At 46.6% G+C, this 18,922-nt stretch overlaps 1 protein-coding gene across 7 annotated transcripts in view; it reads right to left on the bottom strand.

Annotated features, from left to right (window-relative positions):
* LOC127586331 (neuronal PAS domain-containing protein 3-like) overlaps positions 1-18,922 on the bottom strand; it is a 399,247-nt gene that overhangs the window by 365,575 nt on the left and 14,750 nt on the right. Inside the window, exon 1 of one of the 7 annotated variants that reach the window (XM_052044188.1) lies at positions 9,192-9,292. The exons of the other annotated variants lie outside the window; for them this stretch is intronic. The gene's annotated coding sequence lies outside the window, so the exon portion shown is untranslated. Of the gene's footprint in view, positions 1-9,191; positions 9,293-18,922 lie in introns of those variants that run through there. 7 annotated transcript variants of the gene reach the window in all.

Raw genomic sequence — 18,922 nt, 5'->3', positions numbered from 1 at the left:
CTCGTAGAAAGCAGCAGTGCGGTGAAGTTGGGGGAGCGGTGGAGGATTGGGGCTACTGGGGCCACACTCTTTAGCATCTAGCCCAGTCAGAAGATTCCAGAAGCTTTCTGGGGCCCGAGCTAAGAAAGTAACACAGAGGAAGAGCTTCACTGATGCATATCAAGTCCCTCAGATCCATTTGCCTGTGTTGCTGGATGTAAACTGAACATTACTTAAACTAACGTGGGACAGTATTATCTCCAGTGACAAGAGGCCATTCTGCCCATCACGTCTGTGCCAGCCAAACAAAAAAAAGAGAAGTTAGTCAAATGGAGGCACAAGAGACCGCAGGTGCTGGAATCTGGAGCAACACACAAGATACTGGAGGAACTCAGCGGGTCAGGCAGCATCCGTGGAAGGAAATAGACAGTCGACGTTTTGGGTCAAGACCCTTCACCTGGACTCCCACTTCATAGCGTCACAGAGTTATACAGCATGGAAAAAGGCCCTTCGGCCCAACTCATCCATGCCGACCAAGGTGCCTTCTTGAGTCAGTCTCACTTGCCTGCATTTGGCCCATATCCCTCTAAACCTTTCCTACCCATGAACCATGAAGTGTTGTAATTGGACCCGCTTCTACCTTCTTCCCATTCTTGAACCATAGAACACTACAGCACAGAAAACAGGCCATTCGGCCCTTCTAGTCTGTGCCAAAACATTATCCCGCTAGTTCCATTGACCCGCACCCAGTCCATAACCCTCCAGACCCCTCCCATCCATGTATCTATCCAATTTGTTCTTAAAACTTAAGTGAGCCCGCATTTACCACGTCAGACGGCAGCTCATTCCACACTCCCACCACTCTCTGAGTGAAGAAGTTCCCCCTAATGTTCCCCCTAAATCTTCCCCCTTTCACCCTAAAGCCACGTCCTCTCGTACTTATCTCTCCTAATCTAGGTAGAAAAAGCCTCCTCGCATTTACTCTGTCTATACCCCTCATAATTTTGTAAACCTCTATCAAATCTCCCCTCATTCTTCTGCACTCCAAGGAATAAAGTCCGAATAAAGAGTCCGAAGTCCTGCAGATCCCAGTCCTTCAAGTGCTTATCCAGAGATGTGATGAGGGTTTCTCCCTCTGCCATCCTTTCAGTCAATGGATTCCAGATCCCCAACCCTCTGGGTGAAAAAATCTGTCCTCTAATCCTTTACCAATTAATCTCAATCTGTCCTCCTCATCGCTGACTTGTCCTCCTAATGGAAATAGGTTTATCCTATCCACGTCCAGGGATCTCATGGTGATTATACATTTCGATTAAATTTCCCTTCAGGTAACAGCCCCAGCCTGGGCAGTCTCTCCTCATAACTGTCTCCTCATAACTCAAGCCTGGATCTTCTCTGTGACTCTCCTCTGCACCCTCTCCAGTGCAATCACATCTTTCCTGTAGCTTGGTGACCAGAACTAACAGCAGTGCATTCCTATCTCCAATAACTGCAACAAAACAAATGAACCGATCAGTTATTTCAGTGCTTCACATTAGACCGAGGCGCCATCGTCTCCTGAACAAACAAGGCCCTCGAACAGTAATCCTTTGTTTCGAGCAGTTTGAGATGCTTTGATTTCCTGAGGTGCTATTTGAATATAAGCCCTATTGTTTATTCTTTAATGACTGAGAAACAAACTTCCAGCAGCTTTATTGTTACCACGGCAACCACACTAATCAGAAATTAGAATACCTTGGGCCTCCATTGCAGGGCCCTCGTCTTAACAAGCATTCATGTTGCAAGAAGCTGGAGGAGAGGCCATTCAACCCGTTCAGCTTGTTCTCTAAGACTGTAGAGCAGAGTTAGGCCATTTGACCCGTCAAGTCTGCTCCACCATTCAACCATGGCTGATTTTTTTCAACCCCATTCTCCTGCCTTCTCCCTGTAACCCTTAACCCCCTTACCAATCAAGAACCTATCAATCTCTGACTTAAATACATCCAATGACTTGGCCTCCACTGCCATCTGTAGCAACAAATTCCACAGATTCACCACCTTCTGGCTAAAGAAATTCCTCCTCATCTCAGTTTCAAAGGGACGTCCCTTTATTCTGAGGCTGTGCCCTTGGATCCTAGACTCTCCTGCTGATGGAAACATCCTCTCCACGTCCACTCTATCCAGGCCTTTCAGTATCCGGTAGGTTCAGACGATGAAGGCCAACCCACTACCTTTGCCCCCACTTTACTGCTTGAGTCCATTAATATCTAATAATCTCCCAGCCTTGAATAAGTTCAATAGAAGGGAATCTGCAACTCTCTGGAGGAAGAAGATTCTAACAATTCACAACCCTTTGAATAGGGCAGTGTTTTTGCTTATGAAGTTTAGAGAGTATGCATTATGAGGAGAGACTAAGGGAGCTAGGGCTTTACTCTTTGGAGAGAAGAAGGATGAGAGGAGACATGATAGAGGTGTACAAAATATTAAGAGGAATAGGTAGAGTAGACAGCCAGCGCCTCTTTCCCAGGGCACCACTTCTCAATACAAGAGGGCATGGCTTTAAAGGAATGGGTGGGAAGTTCAAGGGAGATATCAGAGGAAGGCTGGGGCGTGGAATGCGCTGCCTGGGGCGGTGGCGGAGGCAGGTACATTGGTCAACTTCAAGAGATACTAGATAAGCATATGGAGGAATTTAAGATAGAGGGATATGTGAGGGGAAGGGGTTAGATAGTCTTAGGCGAGGTTTAAATGTCGGCACAACATTGTGGGCTTTCTATGATTCTATGACACAGGAGGTGCCCAGTGGTTATACTGGGTCCATGCCATCTCCCAGGGGAGCAATCCCATTATTCCCAAGGCCCCCTCTTTCTGAACCCCTGCAACTTACTTTCTGTCACATGCCAACAAATCCCCCTGATTCTCCCTACCACGCACCTGCACTAGGGGCCATTTACAGCGGTCAATTAACTCCCAGCAGGTCTTTGGGACATGTTGGGAAATGGAGCAATGGTGGGTGGGGAACCCACATGGTCAAAGGGAGAACATGCAATCTCCACACGGGCAGCACCGGAGGTCAGGATTGAACTGGGGAACCCCCGGAACTGTGAGGTAGCAGCATTACCTCTGCTGCTCCTCATCTCTGGGTGCCTGATGGTCGGTGCAGACTCGGTGGGCCGAAGGGCCTGTTTCTGGGTTTTACAAATCTGTGGCTCTATCCCTGTCCTAGATGGCCACCCCATTCCATCTCTGGTTCCAGAGCCCAAACCCGCCCCCCCCCCCAGTCCACCCCAATTCCCCTCCTACCTCAGAGAAACAACTCTCTGGAGGAAGAGAAACAAAGGTCCTGAGGAAGGATTCTGGCCTGAGGCGTTGACCGTCTGCTTTTCTCCACGGATGCTGCCTGGCCTGCTGAGTTCCTCCAGCATCTTGTTGTTTTTTCAGCCCCTCCTACCTCCTCTCTCTATACCCCCAATGATCTGGCCTCCAGAACTCTTCAGGGTGAAGAATTCCAGAGATTCACCACCACCTGAGAGATGAAATTCCTACAGTTGCAAATGACAGGCCCTTCATCTTGTAACTATGTCCCCTCGTTCAAAATTCTGCCACTAGGGAAACCATCTCAACATCTACCCTATCATGCCTTCTTAGGATCTTATATGTTTCAATAAGATCACCCCCCCCCCCACAGTCTTCTAAAGTCCAAAGAACATAGATCCAATTTCTTTACCCACACATGATAGGACAACATTTCATCCCAGGAAGTTGCCTAGTGAATCTCTTTTGGACTGCCTCCAATGGTGGCTTATGTTTTCCTAATGGAGGACACCAAAACTCTGCACAAAATTAACCCATCTTGGGCTCTTTCATACCCAATCCAATATTCACAGGGAGGAAGGGCCTGTTTCTGCGGTTTGAACATAAAACAGTACAGCACAATACAGGCCCTTCGGCCCACAATGTTGTGCCGACCTTTAAACCTCGCCTAAGACTATCTAACCCCTTCCTCCCACATATCCCTCTATTTTAAATTCCTCCATATGCTTATCTAGTAATCTCTTGAATTTGACCAATGTACCTGTCTCCACCACCGCCTCAGGCAGCGCATTCCATGCCCCAACCACTCTCTGAGTAAAAAACTTTCCTCTGATATCTCCCTTGAACTTCCCACCCATTACTTTAAAGCCATGCCCTCTTGTATTGAGCATTGGTGCCCTGGGAAAGAGGTACGGGCTGTCCACTCTTATCTTCGTGAACTGTCCACTTGCTTCATGAACTCTCTAAATTTCTGGATTATTGAAGCCTCAGAGATCCCCTGTAATCTTTAGCCCCTCTTCCCACACCCCAGATTGGGAACTAGTGGACTGAAGCTTATGTTGCTGTGTCAAATATTCAACAACACAGAGACTGGCACTTAAATCCCAGTAGCTAGGGAACATATGCATTAATGAAATATATCGGGATCGGAAAGCTAAACTCTGTAATGGTGACTACAAAACCAACAGGCTGTCGCTAAAATGCATCTGATTCATTAATGCCCTCCAGGGAGAAAATCTGCCCAATCTGGTTCATATGTGACTCCAGACCAGGAGCGATGTGATTGACTTATAACTGCTCTCTCAGCTGCCTCATCAATTAAGGAAGAGTAATAAATTCTGGGGCCTTGCCATGAGTGAAATAAAGGGCAAAACTAATTAGAGACTTGACTGTGTAAATCTGTGTGTTTACAGGTATTGTTAAATCTCTAGTTCCATAACTGAATCAAGTATTTGGTACTCTAATGTTAACACTCAGCCTGCACTCTGTCCATCATTAACGGCTTCCACCGATCTCACAGATGTCCAAACTTTCCTCAGGGGGCTGTGAAGCCGGAGAAGTAATAAGTGATGATTCATAACTTTCTTTCAAACATTTAGACCGTCATGTAAAAGATATCCATTTTACCTCTGTCACCTGCTGCTCGTAGAGAGAAGGCTAAACATTTGCCAATGTCATTCCATCATTGCTAGTACGTGTGACTTTGACTCAGGAAGTGCCTTGTGGGTCCCACCTCGACGTTTGGATATTTTCCAATAAATAAGTAGGTCACTCAATGGAGAAACAACACCAAGCATTTATACAGAGCCTTACAGTAGCGTTGACTGGAGATGAGAAACCAATGGCGTGGCTGAAAAGCTAGGTGTAACATGAGTCTCAAAGGAACAGTGAGGGGTGAAAGGGGGCTTCAGAGCTCAGTGTCCTGGCATTTAAAGGCACCAGTGGAGGAGGGAGGGAAATCAGGGATATAAGAGGCCAGAATTAAAGAAAAACACAGTGATCTCATGGGGTTGTAGAGCTGGAGAACATTACGAGGATAGGAATAGTCAAGGCATTGGAGTAGCTTGGAAGGTGTAACTCACACATTGCTGCATGTCAATGGTCCCCTGTTGTGCCGAACCAACTCCCAAATCAACAGTGAACTAGCAATCGGAGGCATTTATACACCATCCAATCTGAAAGCCTCCATTGCCCACCCTGCCCTCTCCCCTACCTTCTTCTGGGAACCAAGTACAGATACCAATCTTACAAACAATGTTATAAATTATACCTTTCTACGTTCCAAACATAATGACCTCAAGTGACCAATGGCCACCATCTCTCTGCCATTAGCGAAATTAATCTGCAGGCTCTTCCACATACCCTGAGCTGCAGCATCCAGGAAGCTGACAGGAGAGTCAGCTGTGGGTAACCTTCTGAGACCATGGGTTCAATCCCTTCCAGAGACTTGAATGCAGAAACTAGCTTGACATTTCAGTGCAGTACTGAGGGAGTGCTACACTGTCTCTCAGTTACCTTTATGGGCACAGCAAGCTCCCACAGACAGTAGTGCAACAATAAAGATATTAAATGTGGATTGAGTGGTCAGTATCAGCAATAACTCCTCTGAATATTTCTGGCATCTTTCATCACCACCTCAGATGGCCCAATCCAACAAGAGGAGAGCAGGGTAGGAATATGGGAGTTGGGAATGTTCTCGGGAAAACTTGACTATTCTTGACTTGGCCACTGCAGGGTGACGTTAGATCAGGAGTGGGTTAAATTTTTTAAAATCTATTCAACCATAGGATTTGGGTGTCGGTGGCAAAACCCAGTATTTACTGACTGTTCCTACCTGGTCCTTGGGAGAATTATCTCTTGAGAAGAGAAATATTTTGCACAGAGAGCAATGATGTGTGGAACTCACTGCCTATAGAATCAATCAGGGCCTTCAAAAGGAAATTGCATAGTCCCTTGTGGTAAAATGACTGACTCACTGGGTCATTTCAGCGGCCAGTTGAGTCAACTGCATTGGTGAGTCACATATAATTGGGGTGCATAAGAACAGAGAATAGCCTTCCCTGAAGGACATTAGTGAAGATGGGTTCTTAATGACAATCTGATCATTTCATGGCACAACAGTTGGTGCTGTTGTGCCATGTAACCCTGGTTCAATCCTGCTGTCATGGTCTCAATGGGCCGAATGGTGTCCTTGTGTTCTGGACTTGATTGATCAATTTTACGACAGCTCTTAGCAGAGCAAGTGGTTCAGGAGAAACTTTCCCAAGAGAGTAAGGGGGAATGTGGAACCCGCTTGCACGCGGAGGACTCAAAGTGATTCTGCAGAGTGTGTTTAAGGAAAGCACCTCTAAAGGCACTTTTCACGTTCTCAGGCTCTCCCAATGTGCTGCAGCCAACAATGAAGTTAAGCGCTGTGGTCTGTGTTGCCTTGCATGAAGCAGAGGCAGCAGCACTCCTAATGGAGCTGCAGCCTCACAGCTGCAGTGACCCAGGTTCAATCCCGACCTCCGTTGCTGGCTGTGTGGAGCTTACACGTTCTCCGTGACTGCATGGGTTTCCCCTGGGAGCTCCAGCCTTCTCCCACATCCCAAAAACGTGCTGGTAGGTTAATTAGTTACTGCAAATTACCTCTCAATGTAGGGTAATAGCAAAAAGAATCAAATGGGGGTGGGGGTGGTTCATGGGCATGTGTGAGAAAATAAGTTGCAGGGGTGCATGGAAATAAAGAGGGGCGAATAGAGCTGATAGGATTGCCAAGGGGGCTGGCATGGACCCAATGGGCTGAATCACCTTCTTCTGTGTCATTATAAGATACAAGGTGTAAGATTACCACAGGCTTTTGATCCAGATTAATTTAAGTTCAAGTAAAGTAATGCAAGAAGAATCTGTTGTCAGGGTATACAACAGTGCAAGGTTTCACTGGGTAAAGAAACACACAAAAAGCTGGAGTAACGCAGCAGGTCAGGCAGCATCTATGGAGGGAAATGGACAGGGTTTCGGGTCGAGATCCTTCATCTGGACTGGGTGAAAGCTTCCTCAATCTGATACATACGAGGCCAATTAATAGCCCCTTGCCTCAACCCCACCCCTAACCAAATGCTAAATTCAAGCTCATCCAGTTAGCAGCACACCCACTTTTGACTTAGATGATCCTACGTTCAAGACCCATTTAACCAGCTCAGGATTTAAGGGTATTGACAAGATACAGAGATACAGAGTTAGTGCAGGAAAGTGGCACTGAGGTGAAACTTTACTGAGCCATAACCTTATTGCATAACATGAAGACTGTATAGTCTCCTCCTGCTTCTTTTTTGTATGGTCTTAAATGCAGGCTAACACTCCAATGCAGTACCGAGGGAGTGCCACATTGTTGGAAATACTTACAGGTGAGAGACATAAGAGACTGCAGATGCTGAAATATGGAGCAAAAACAAAAAGAGCTACTGGGGAAACTCAGCAGGTCAGGCAGCATCTATGGAGGGAAATGGCCAGTCAACATTTTGGGTCGAGACCCCTCATCTGGACACTCGACCTATAATGTCAACTGTCCATTTCCCTCGACAGATGCTTCCTGACCCACTGAGTTCCTCCAGCAGCTTGTTTTTAGTCTTACAGGTGAGTCACAGAGTCATACAGGATGAAAACAGGACTTCGGCCCAACTGGTTCGTGCTGACCAAGATTCCCATCCAAGCCAGTTCCATTTGCTTGCATTTGACCCATATCCCTCTAAATCTTTCCTATCCGTGTATCTGTCCAAGTGCCTTTTAAGTGTTGTTAATATGTTGTTAAGATATCTTAAAGATTTAAGATTAAGATATCTTTATTAGTCACATGTACATCGAAACACGCAGTGAAATGCATCTTTTGCGTAGAGAGTTCTGGGGCAGCCTGCAAGTGTCGCCACGTTTCCGGCGCCAACATAGCATGCCCACAACATCCTAACCCATACGTCTTTGGAATGTTGGAGGAAACCAGAGCACCTGGAGGAAACCCACGCAGACACAGGGAGAACATAAAATCTCCTTACAGACAGCGGCTGGAATTGAACCCGGGTCGCTGGCGTTGTAATAGTGTTATGATAATCACTACACTACCATGCCTGTGCCTCAACCACTTCCTCTGGCAGCTCATTCCATATACTGACCACTCTCTGGGTGAAAAAGTTGTTCCTCAGGTTCCTATTGAATCTCTCCCCTCTCACCTTAAACCTATGCCTTCTAGTTCTTGATTCCCCAAGCCTGGAAAAAAGACAGTGTGCATTGACCCTATCAAAGCCCCTCATGATTTTATACACCGCTATAAGATCAGCCCTCATTCTCCTACGAAAAAGTCCCAACCTGCTCAACCTCCCTCCATAACTCAGTCCCTCGAGTCCCGGCAATGTCCTCGTAGATCTCTTCTGCACTCTTTCCAGTTTAAAACGCACATTAAGAACCCCACAGTCTTCCAAGTATACAAAGCCAGGGGTGGAAAAGAGGGCTTGAACAAAGGAGACAGAGGCAGATTTTAATTGAGTTGTATAACATTATGAGCGGCTCGGTCCGTTATTGAAGTCTCAGATGACGTCGCTACACTTGATCTGGTCATTCCAACTTCCTGCTTTCTGTGGGATCTTGCTCTATACTGCATTTCCGATATACGCCACAGCGGTCACATGTCCAAAAGTGGCCTGCCCATCCCTCGAGATGTGTTTTGTAAGCACAAACTAGCCCTTTACATTTTTAAAAATGATCTCAAGGCCAATTGAGCGACACTTACACAATTAAATAAAAACGCATTTGTTTGCAGGCGCATACATTAACATAAAAAGGGGCGCAGAGGAGGTTAGAGAGAGAGAGGGAGAAAAGAAATGATTAAAATTTCAGGTATTTATCAGTCCTGGGCAGTGGGAGAGTCAGAGTGTCATAGTCTTACTTACAGCCGGGCTCCGAGGGCAGGCGAACAAAGCAGTTCCATGGAATCTGGTAGTTTAATTCAACACTTAAATTCCCACAGTAAGTGACAGGGAGAGATAATGACATCCACAGAGCAGCCACTATTGAAAGTGCAAGCCCCTTGCTCTCTTGCTAGCGAACAGAGTGCCAAGCTAGCTCTGAAAAGCTTTAGTGAGTCTTTGCTCACTGAGTCCTTGTCATTTTCCCTCTTGTGTGTGTGATTTTTTTCTCCGTGCCGGTAGGTGTTTTTATTTTTTGCATTGTTGGGGACGCGGAAGAAGAAAAAGATTTTTGTTCCCCTTGCTCGCTCTTGTCCTGGCAACCGCTGTTACTCCAGTCAGAAGCACTGAGCCATCGCCAGGCGAAGTTCTGCTTGTTGCAGATTCAGGTCACGGAGGGGGGTGGTGTTAGGGGCTGGGGAGATAGGAGAGTGGTGATGTGGGGTGGGGGGGGGTGGGGGGAGAGGTGGAACCTGAGAGAAGACGGCAGTTCTGGCACGCTGCTCTCTTCCACAAGGGCCAGTAACAGACCCAGGCAATCAGCCAACCCAGCAAGCAAGCTTGCCTCAAACATTCCCCCATTCATTCAACCATCTTTGGCAGGGTTATGGAGACACTGCCAGCCTTGAACTTAACTGTTAAGGGCAGGGCATTTATTCCATAAGCTATAGGAGGAGAATTGGGCCATACGGCCCATCAAGTCTGCTCCTCAATTAAATTAATCTGGAGTCAAAAGCCAATGTTGGTAATCTTATACTTTATCATTTATCCCTCAATCAGTATTAGTGACAATAATGATCTGATCATTGTTACGCTGTTGCTTATGAGAGCTTGCTGTACATAAACTGGTAGTCATGTTGCTTATGTTACCACAAGCATAAGATGTAGGAGCAGAATTAGGCCACTTGGCCCATTGGATCTGCTCTGCCATTCAATCATGGCTGATTTTTTTTAATCAATCCCATTCTCACCATAACCCTTAACCCCCTTACCAGTCAAGAACCTATCAATCTCTGCCTTAAATACACACCATGACTTGGCCTCCACAGCCCTCTGTGGCAATAAATTCCACAGATTCACCACCCTCTGGCTGAAGAAATTCCTCCTCATCTCAGTCCTAAAGGGACGTCCCTTTATTCTGAGGCTGTGCCCTAGGATCCTAGACTCTCCCACTGATGGAAATATCCTCTCCACGTCCACTCTATCCAGGCCTTTCAGTATCTGGTAGGTTCAAAAGATGAAGGTCAATCTACCTTTCAGTATCCGGTCAGATTCGATGAGATTCCTCCTCATCCTTTTGAACTCCATTGAGTAGGGGTCCAGAAACATCAAACACTCCTCATATGCTAAGCCTTTCATTCCCGGGATCATTGTTGTGAATCTCCTCTGGACCCTCTCCAGGGCAGCACATCCATCCTTAGAAGGACATAACCCCCTTCCACCATTCATGCCTCCGATGTGACCTCTCCCTTTTACCCACTTCTGTCCCACAATGTTTTCCCTGGAGTGAAGGGAGCTGAGGGGTGACCTTATAGAGGTTTATAAGATGTTGAGAGACAAAGATAGTGTAGAGAGATACAGTCTTTTATACACTGGGTAGTGGAGTCTAAAACCAGAGGCCATAGGTTTAAGGCGAGAGGGGAAAGACTTAAAGGTGACCTGAGGGTAATTATTGTTACATATACTGAAGTACAGTGAAAAACTTTGTTTTGTGTGCCATCCATCATTTCGTCACATCAATACATCGAGGTAGTACAAGGGAAAAGCAACAACAGAATGCAGAACACAGTGTAACAGTTACAGAGGTTACATGGAACTAGCTGCCAAAGGAAGTGGTAGAAGTGGGTACAATTACAACATTTAAAGACATTCAGAGACATACGTTGAGAAGAAAGGTTTAGACGAATCTGGGTCAAATGCAGGCAAATGGGACTAGTTGTGGGCACCATGGTCGGCGTGGATGAGTTCGGCTGAAGGGTCTGTTTCCATGCTGTATAACTCTCTGACTCTGTACACCTTGGGCTGACAAAACTATTAGACCCAGGTTTAAAATTAACAACCGACTCCCCACCAACCACCATTGGCACAAGATATTTCCATCCTCTTTTGTGTGTGAAATTGGCTCCTAAAGTTCCACAGGAGTCTGCAAGACTTACTTGACTATTATGACATAGGAGAAGGCCATTCGACTCCTCATATCCAGGATAGCTCCCCCTATTTCCCTGCGGCCTTGCTCCTTCATTCTCTCTCACATGCCCACCAGCTTCCTTTGCCAATTGTGCACAATTAGGGTGACTTACAGCGGCCAATTAACCTGCCAGCATGTCTTTGGGATGTGGGCGGAAACCAGAGCACCCGGGGGGGGGGAACCCACGCAGTCACAGGGAGAACGTGCAAGCTCCTCACAGACAAGCGAGATCAGTGAAGGCTGAGAAGTGAAGCAATAGAGAACCACAAAATTATGGAAAGTTTTTGATAAGGGTCAACAAAGAGGTGTTTCCACTGGGGACTGCAAGGCAACAGGCCACCACTTCTAGTCTTTCCAAATGCTTTTTGGAATTAGCTAACACAGACCTAGAGATGTTAGACACAAGAGATTCTGCTGATGCAGGAATCTGGAGCAACGCACACAAACTGCTGGAGGAACTCAGCAGGTCAGGCAGCATCCATGGAGGGAAATAAACACGGCCGAGACCCTTCATCAGGACTGGAAAGGAAGAGGGCAGAAGCCAGAATAAGAAGATGGGGGTAGGGGGAGGAGCGCACGCAGGCAGGGGAGAGGTGAGTCCAGGTGGGGGGAGGAAGGTAGGTGGGTGGGGGAGGAGGGATGAAAGAAGCTGAGAGGTGATGGGTAGAAGAGGCAAAGGGTTGAAGAAGAAGGAATCCAGTAGGAGAGGACCGTAGATCATAGAATAAAGGGAAGGAGGTGGGGAATAGATGGGCAGGTCATGAGGGCAGGGCAGAGGAAAGAGAGGGGTGAGAGGGCCAGAGGAATGAGGGCAAATAAAGAAGGGGGAGAAAAAGATGGGGGGGGGGAAGAGGGGAGGGTTTACCAGAAGTTAGACTGATGTTGAGGCCATCAGGTTGGAGACTACCAAGGCGGAATATGAGGTGTTGTTCCTCCAAATTGCGTCTGGCCTCAACGTGGCAGTAGAGGAGGCCGTGAGGCATGTCAGTGTGGGAGTGGGAAGTGGATTTGAAGTGGGTGGCCACCGGGAGATCCTGGCTTTGGTGATGGACAGAGCGAAGGTGCTCGGCGAAGCAGTCACCCAATCTGCGTCGGGTCTCACCAACGTAGAGGAGGTTGCACCGGGAGCGCTGGATGCAATGAATGACACTGTCGGACTCACAGGTGAAGCAGTGCCTCACCTGGAAGGACTGTCTAGGGCTCTGAATGGTGGTGAGGGAGGAGGTGTAGGGACAGGTGTAGCACAGTTGCAGGGATAAGTGCCGGGAGGGTCATCAGTGGGGAGGGACGAGTGGACAAGGGAGTCACGGAAAGTGCGATCCCTGTGGAAAGTGGGGGGGGGGGGGGGGGGGGGGGGGTGGGGGGGAGATGTGCCTGGTGGTAGGATCCTGTTGGAGATGGCGGAAGTTGCAGAGAATTATGTGTTGGATGTGGAGGCTTGTGGGGTGGTAGGTGAGGACAAGGAGAACCCTGTCCCTGTTATGTCGGTGTCGGGGGTGGGGGGGGGGAGAAATGGGGTGTGGTGAGGCATTTCCTCTTTGGGGAGAGACTAAAACCAGCTCCTGGGACTAAAGAAGGCTGAGCAGAACCAAGGACACCACCGTGGAACAGTGGGTGGACTGCGCTTCCTCATAGCTCCAACACCCGGATTCAACCCGGACCTCTGGTGCTGTCTGTGTGGGGGTTTGCACGTTCTCCCCGTGACTGCGTGGGTTTCTCCCGGGTGCTCCAGTTTCCTCCCACATCCTTGTGGGTTGGTGGGTTAATTGGCCACTGTAAATTGCCCGTAGTGGTGGAATCTGAGGCGAGTCAGTGGGAACGTGGGGAGAATAAAATGGGATCAGTGTAAATGGGTGCTTGACAATCAGTGCAAACACGGTGGCCTGTTTCCATGCTGGATGGCTCTGTCTCTGTGAGGTGCACGTTCCTGGCTGGTTTAGAGAGAGGAAATAGAGGAAAGCTGCTGCCATTACTCTAAGAAGCAGGAGACACAGTAAGGGGAAAAGAATACAAGTGGTGAGAGGAGAAATATTTTGCACAGAGAGCAATGATGCTCTGGAACTCACTGCCTGTAGGGGTGCTGTAAACAGAATCAATCAGGGTCTTCAGAAAGGAATTGGATAGGCCCTTGTAGTAAAATAGCGCAGGGATACAAGGAAAGATCAGTAGCAGGGGACCAAATGGGACTCTACAAAGTGCCGGCATGAACTCAATGGGGAAATGGTTCAGTTTCTGAAATGTAATAGTTAGAACATAGAACATAGAACAGTACAGCACAGAACAGGCCCTTCAGCCCACAATGTTGTGCCAACATAGCTAATCCCTCCTACCTACAGAATGCCCATATCCCTCTATTTCCCTCTCATTCATGTGTCCATCCAAGCCCCTCTTAAAAGCCCCCAATGAATTTGCCTCCAACACCCTATCAGGCAATGCATTCTAGGCATCCACCACTCTCTCAGTAAAAATCGTGCCCCTCACATCTGTTCTGAACCTATTGATCATTGATCAAGTTCTTATTCCATTGATCATGAATTCATGACAGTCACCAGACCGATAGGGAATTCTGAAGTGTTGGGAATGCGGAACACGCTCCTACAAATGGCGAATCGGATGAATGGATTCTAGGGATGAGGGGGTAAACACATGAGTGAGAAGGGAATGGAAAGAATGATGACAGACTGGGAAGAGGAGGAGGGGGAGGAGATCCGGCTGGAGCACAGGCCAGCACAAATCAGACGGGCCAAATGGCCCACAATTTGAGATGGCCAATGACACTATTCAAACAGCATTTGGTTCCTTGGCTTTATTGTGGACCTCAAAAGCAAGGAAGTTATGTTAAACTGTTAAAAAGTACTGTTGTGCCTAGTTGCAGTCACCATACTTCTGCTCTCTCTGATGGGAATAGACAATCCCATGGCCACAATTTCAAAGAACAGGGGCATTTCCCCGTTACCTCTAGGCCAATATTCATCTCTCACCTGGTGTCACTCAAGCAGATTACCTGTATGTATAAGCTTGCAAACTTGCTCATCCCAACTCCTACAGCCTACATTCCAGAAGTACGTCATTGGCTGTAAAGCCTTTTGGGACATTGTAAAAGGTTATGTAGAAGTCAGGGGAAATCAATAGATTTTTAGATATTATGGGAATCAAGGGATGTGGGGTTAGAGCAGGAAAAGTGGCAGATGGAAAGATCAGTCATCGAATGATAGAACAGATACAAGGAGCATAATCGGCTACTCCTGCTTCTAAGTGGGTCTTTCAATTACTTTCCAACCTGTGATTGAAATTCATAACTCAAATATCCATTACATTCCTGCACTTCTAAGGATTTATGCTGGGAATATTTTCAAGGGAATAAATAAGTAGCTCGGCACAAGAAAATAACACACGAGAAGGGAAGAAGCCATTAAAGTAATAAGTAATAAAAAAAAGTGACACTGCTATTAGTTTTGCTAATACCTGCTTCAGATGTTCACAGTCAGCAGTAAGGACTGTTTACAAACTGTAGGACTCTCCTGAAGGGCTGCAGATCAATGAGAATTGTTATACAGGGAGAACAGACCGAGAAGACATACGGGTAGGTTAATTTGGGTTTAAAAAATGGGTGGCGCGGACTCGTTGGGCTGGAAGGGCCTGTTACCACGCTGTAAATAAAACTTTAAAAATTAAAAAAAAAAGGTGAGTCTGTAACCTGTGTCTGGATGTCGGCTGGATTCTATACACATCCAGACCCCTCCCCAGCACCTCCTCAGTTTCCAACTGCTTGGCTATAAAATCAAAACCTGACCCAAAACCAGCTCAAACCCGAGTACTCATTAACGTTTTCATTCCTGACCCAAGTCGAAGGTACTTGCAGAAAAGCGGAAAAGAGACTTGCTCCGCTGCACAACGTTGATTAGAGGACACTAAGCAAACTATTCTGACCTGGATAAAATAGTGCCCCCGGCCTGGACTCGATTACTTAGCAGAATATTCACCCACCTAACCCAGATCCAATATAGTCCGGCCCTTCATACGCCACTTCCAAGCATCTGTCATTGCAACCACCCCGAACCCCTTCATTAGATTTTGGTTTGTGACTCACTCCGGCTCATCTTCTATTCTATAAAAACATCTTAAAACTCTTGATTAGATTCTGGCCTATAACACACTCCCAAGTATCTATTATTTGATATATAAACTCCCCTAAACCCTTTGATTAGATTCTGGCTTGTGACTCACTGCTGGGTGTCTGTTATTCTATATATAGAACTTAGCACATAGCATGTAGAATATAGAACAGTACAACATAGGAACAGGCCCTTCAGCCCACAATGTTGTGCTGAACTAATTAAACTAGTAATTAAATGCCTAACTAAACTAATCTCTTCTGCCTACACAACGTCCATATCCCTCCTAATTTCTGCCTATCTAAGAGCTTTTTAAATGCCTCTATTGTATTTGCCTCCATCACCAACCCTGGCAGCGCATTCCAGGCACCCACCACACTCTGTGTGTAAAAGACTTGCCCTGCACATCTCCTTTGAACTTACCCCCTCTCGCCTTAAATGCATACTCTCTAGTATTAGACATTTCGACCCTGGGAAAAAGATATCTGCTGTCTACTCTGTCTATGCGTCTCATAAGCTTGTAGAAGTTTGAGAAGTCTCCCTCAGCCTCCGCCGCTCCAGAGAAAACAAACTAAGTTTGTCCAACCTCTCCTATAGCACATGCCCTCTAATCCAGGCAGCATCCTAGTAAACCTCTCTGTGCCCTCTTCATATAAACACCTCAAACCTTTTATTAGATTCCAGCCTGTAACTCACTCCCAGGCATCTAATATAAAATAAGATATCTTTATTAGTCACATGTACATTGGAATACACAGTGAAATGCATCTTTGCGTGAAGTGTTCTGGGGGCAGTCCGCAAGTGTCGCCACACTTCCAGTGCCAACATAGCAAGGCCACAACTTCCTAACCCGTACGTCTTTGGAATGTAGGAGGAAAGCCATGCAGACATGGGGAGAACGTACAAACTCCTTACAGGCAGCGGCCGGAATTGAACCCGGGTCGCTGGCACTGTAATAGCATCACGCTGACCACTACACTACCGTGCCTAAATCCCTCGATGAAATCCGGGTCTGTAGCACACCAGTGTGTCTGTTACCCCATCTACAAATCACCCCAAGCAGCAGAATGGTGCAAAGATTGTAGTACAATCTGAAGTAGTGCAAAACGAAATGGAAAAGTGACAATAATGGAACATATAGAATTCCAGATACCCAGGTGTAGACCAGAATTAAGGAGTTTGAGATGGTTTACGTAAAGAATAATAATTACCTGGGAGAGAATTACAGGCCAGAATCTAATCAAAAGGTTTTGAGGTGTTTATCTATGGAATAAAGATATGCAGGAGTGAGTCACAGGCTAACATCTAATTAAGGGTTTCAGGGGGGTTTATGTATAGAATTATAGATATCTCGGAGTGGGTTACAGCCTGGAATTCAATCAAGGGGTTTTGTTATTCTACATAGAATAACAGAAACCTAGGAGTGAATCACTGGCCAGAATGTAACTGAGGAGTCCAGGCAGGGGGTGTGAGAGGTTTTAGATTGAATAACAGATACCTAGGAGTGTGTTAGAAGCTGGAATCTAATTGAGTGGTTCAGGTGTGCAGAGAGTTTCAGATATTGGATAACACCCCAGAGTGGGGTCCCACAGAAGCCTCTCTGAAGCTCCTTTGCTGTACTCGGACCACAACTTCTGACTCCATAGAAGTGGCTGCTAGAAAGAAAGGTTGCTCATTAAGTCTATTTATTTCATGAGAAGGATTGTGACATGTAGAAGATGAAATTGAAAAAGACATACACTTCTGCTGCACCTTTCACAACCTCAGGAATGGCACGGCCTGAGGGAGTGTTGAGAAACAGAGGGACCTTAGTGTAGAAGTGCAAAGATCCCTGAAGGTGGTAGCAAAGGCAAATGGGTTGCTGGTCTTCAATAGCCAGAGACCCAGATTTCACCAAGGGATTTAGAACAGAAGATGTCATGGCACAGCTTTACAAAACATTGGTGAGGCCACATCTGAATATTGTGCACAGTTTTGGTCACCACAGTATGTAAAGGACTGATTGATCTGGAGAGGGTGCAGAGGATATTCACCAGGATGTTGCCTGGGATGGAGTGCCTCAGTTATGAGAAGAGACTGGATATGTTTTCCTTGGAGCTGAGGAGGGACTTGATAGAGGTGTACAAAATATAAGGGGCATAGAGAGGGTAGACTTTAAACTTTCCCCCAAGAGGTATCTATTAACCAGAGGGCATAAGTTCGAGGTAAGGATTCAGAGGGGAAATAGGAAGAATTCTTACTGCCAGAGGGTGGGTGTTTAAAATACACTGACTGAGAGGGTGGTGGAGGCAGAGTCTCGGAACATTTAAGAAGTATGTGGATGAACACTTGAAGGCATAGAAGGGGACAGACCAAGAGCTGGTAAATGGGATGAGTGTAGATAGGTACTTTTTAGGTAGCATAGACACAATGGGTCGAAGGATCTGTTTCTGTGCAGTGTGACTCTGTATTAGCTAGATCAGGGGGACTGGGTATCTGTAGGTGAGTGACTCACCTCCTGGGATTGGCCTGGGTCTTGTGTGTAGGCAAAGGCTGAGTAAGTCCAGCTTTGCCTTTGTGTTTGAGCACCATTCTAGAGAGCTATGATCATAGAGTCATACAGCACAGAAACAGGCCCTTCAACCCAATTCATCCATACCAATGAAGATGTCTACCCAAGCAAGTGTCCATTGGCCTGCCTTTGGCCCATATCCCTCTAAACCTTTCCTATCCAATGTACACGGTCCCTTTTAAATTTTTGCCCTCTGATTTCAGACTACACTAGCCTGGGAAATTACTGTAACCATTCACCTCATCTGTGCCCCTCACAATTTTATATACCTCTATAAGGTCACCCCTCAGCCTCCTGCGCTCCAGGGAAAATAGTCCCGGCCTATCCAGCCTCTCCTTATAACTCAAGCCCTCCTGTCCTGGTAATATCCTCGTGAATCTTTTCTGCAGCCTTTCCAGCTTAATAGGTGACCAGAATTGCACACAAGAGACTTGGTCATTAAGATCCAGGCTGATGTGCCAGAGCAGAGCTGAGAGACTGCTGCACTGCCAGAGGTGTAGAGTCTTGCAACAGATGGAAGGCCCGTTTACCCTCTCAGGTGGACATAGAAGATCCCACAGCACTATTGAGGGTTCTGAATCATTGGACTTCACAGAGCATTCGGGACTAAAAGAGACAAATCTTTGAGGGGCATGGGTCAAAAGTTAAGCAGAAGATATTAGGACAACGCCGCCATGTTATTGAATGGGAGAGCAGGATCAGGGCGCTGAATGGCCCACTCCTGCTCCTATTTCTCATGTTCTTATAGAGAAGTTATCACAGATACTGTTACATTCTTTAACTAACATCCCTGAAGAGATGTTCTGGTAATTATCACATTGTGGGAGGTTACTGTGCACAAATTGGCTGCCAGCAGTGATTA

Source organism: Pristis pectinata, chromosome 35 (assembly GCF_009764475.1).
Source record: "Pristis pectinata isolate sPriPec2 chromosome 35, sPriPec2.1.pri, whole genome shotgun sequence".
Taxonomy (NCBI): domain Eukaryota; kingdom Metazoa; phylum Chordata; class Chondrichthyes; order Rhinopristiformes; family Pristidae; genus Pristis; species Pristis pectinata.
The sequence above is the reverse complement of the archived record's forward strand: the minus strand, read 5'-3'. Positions and strand labels throughout refer to the sequence as shown.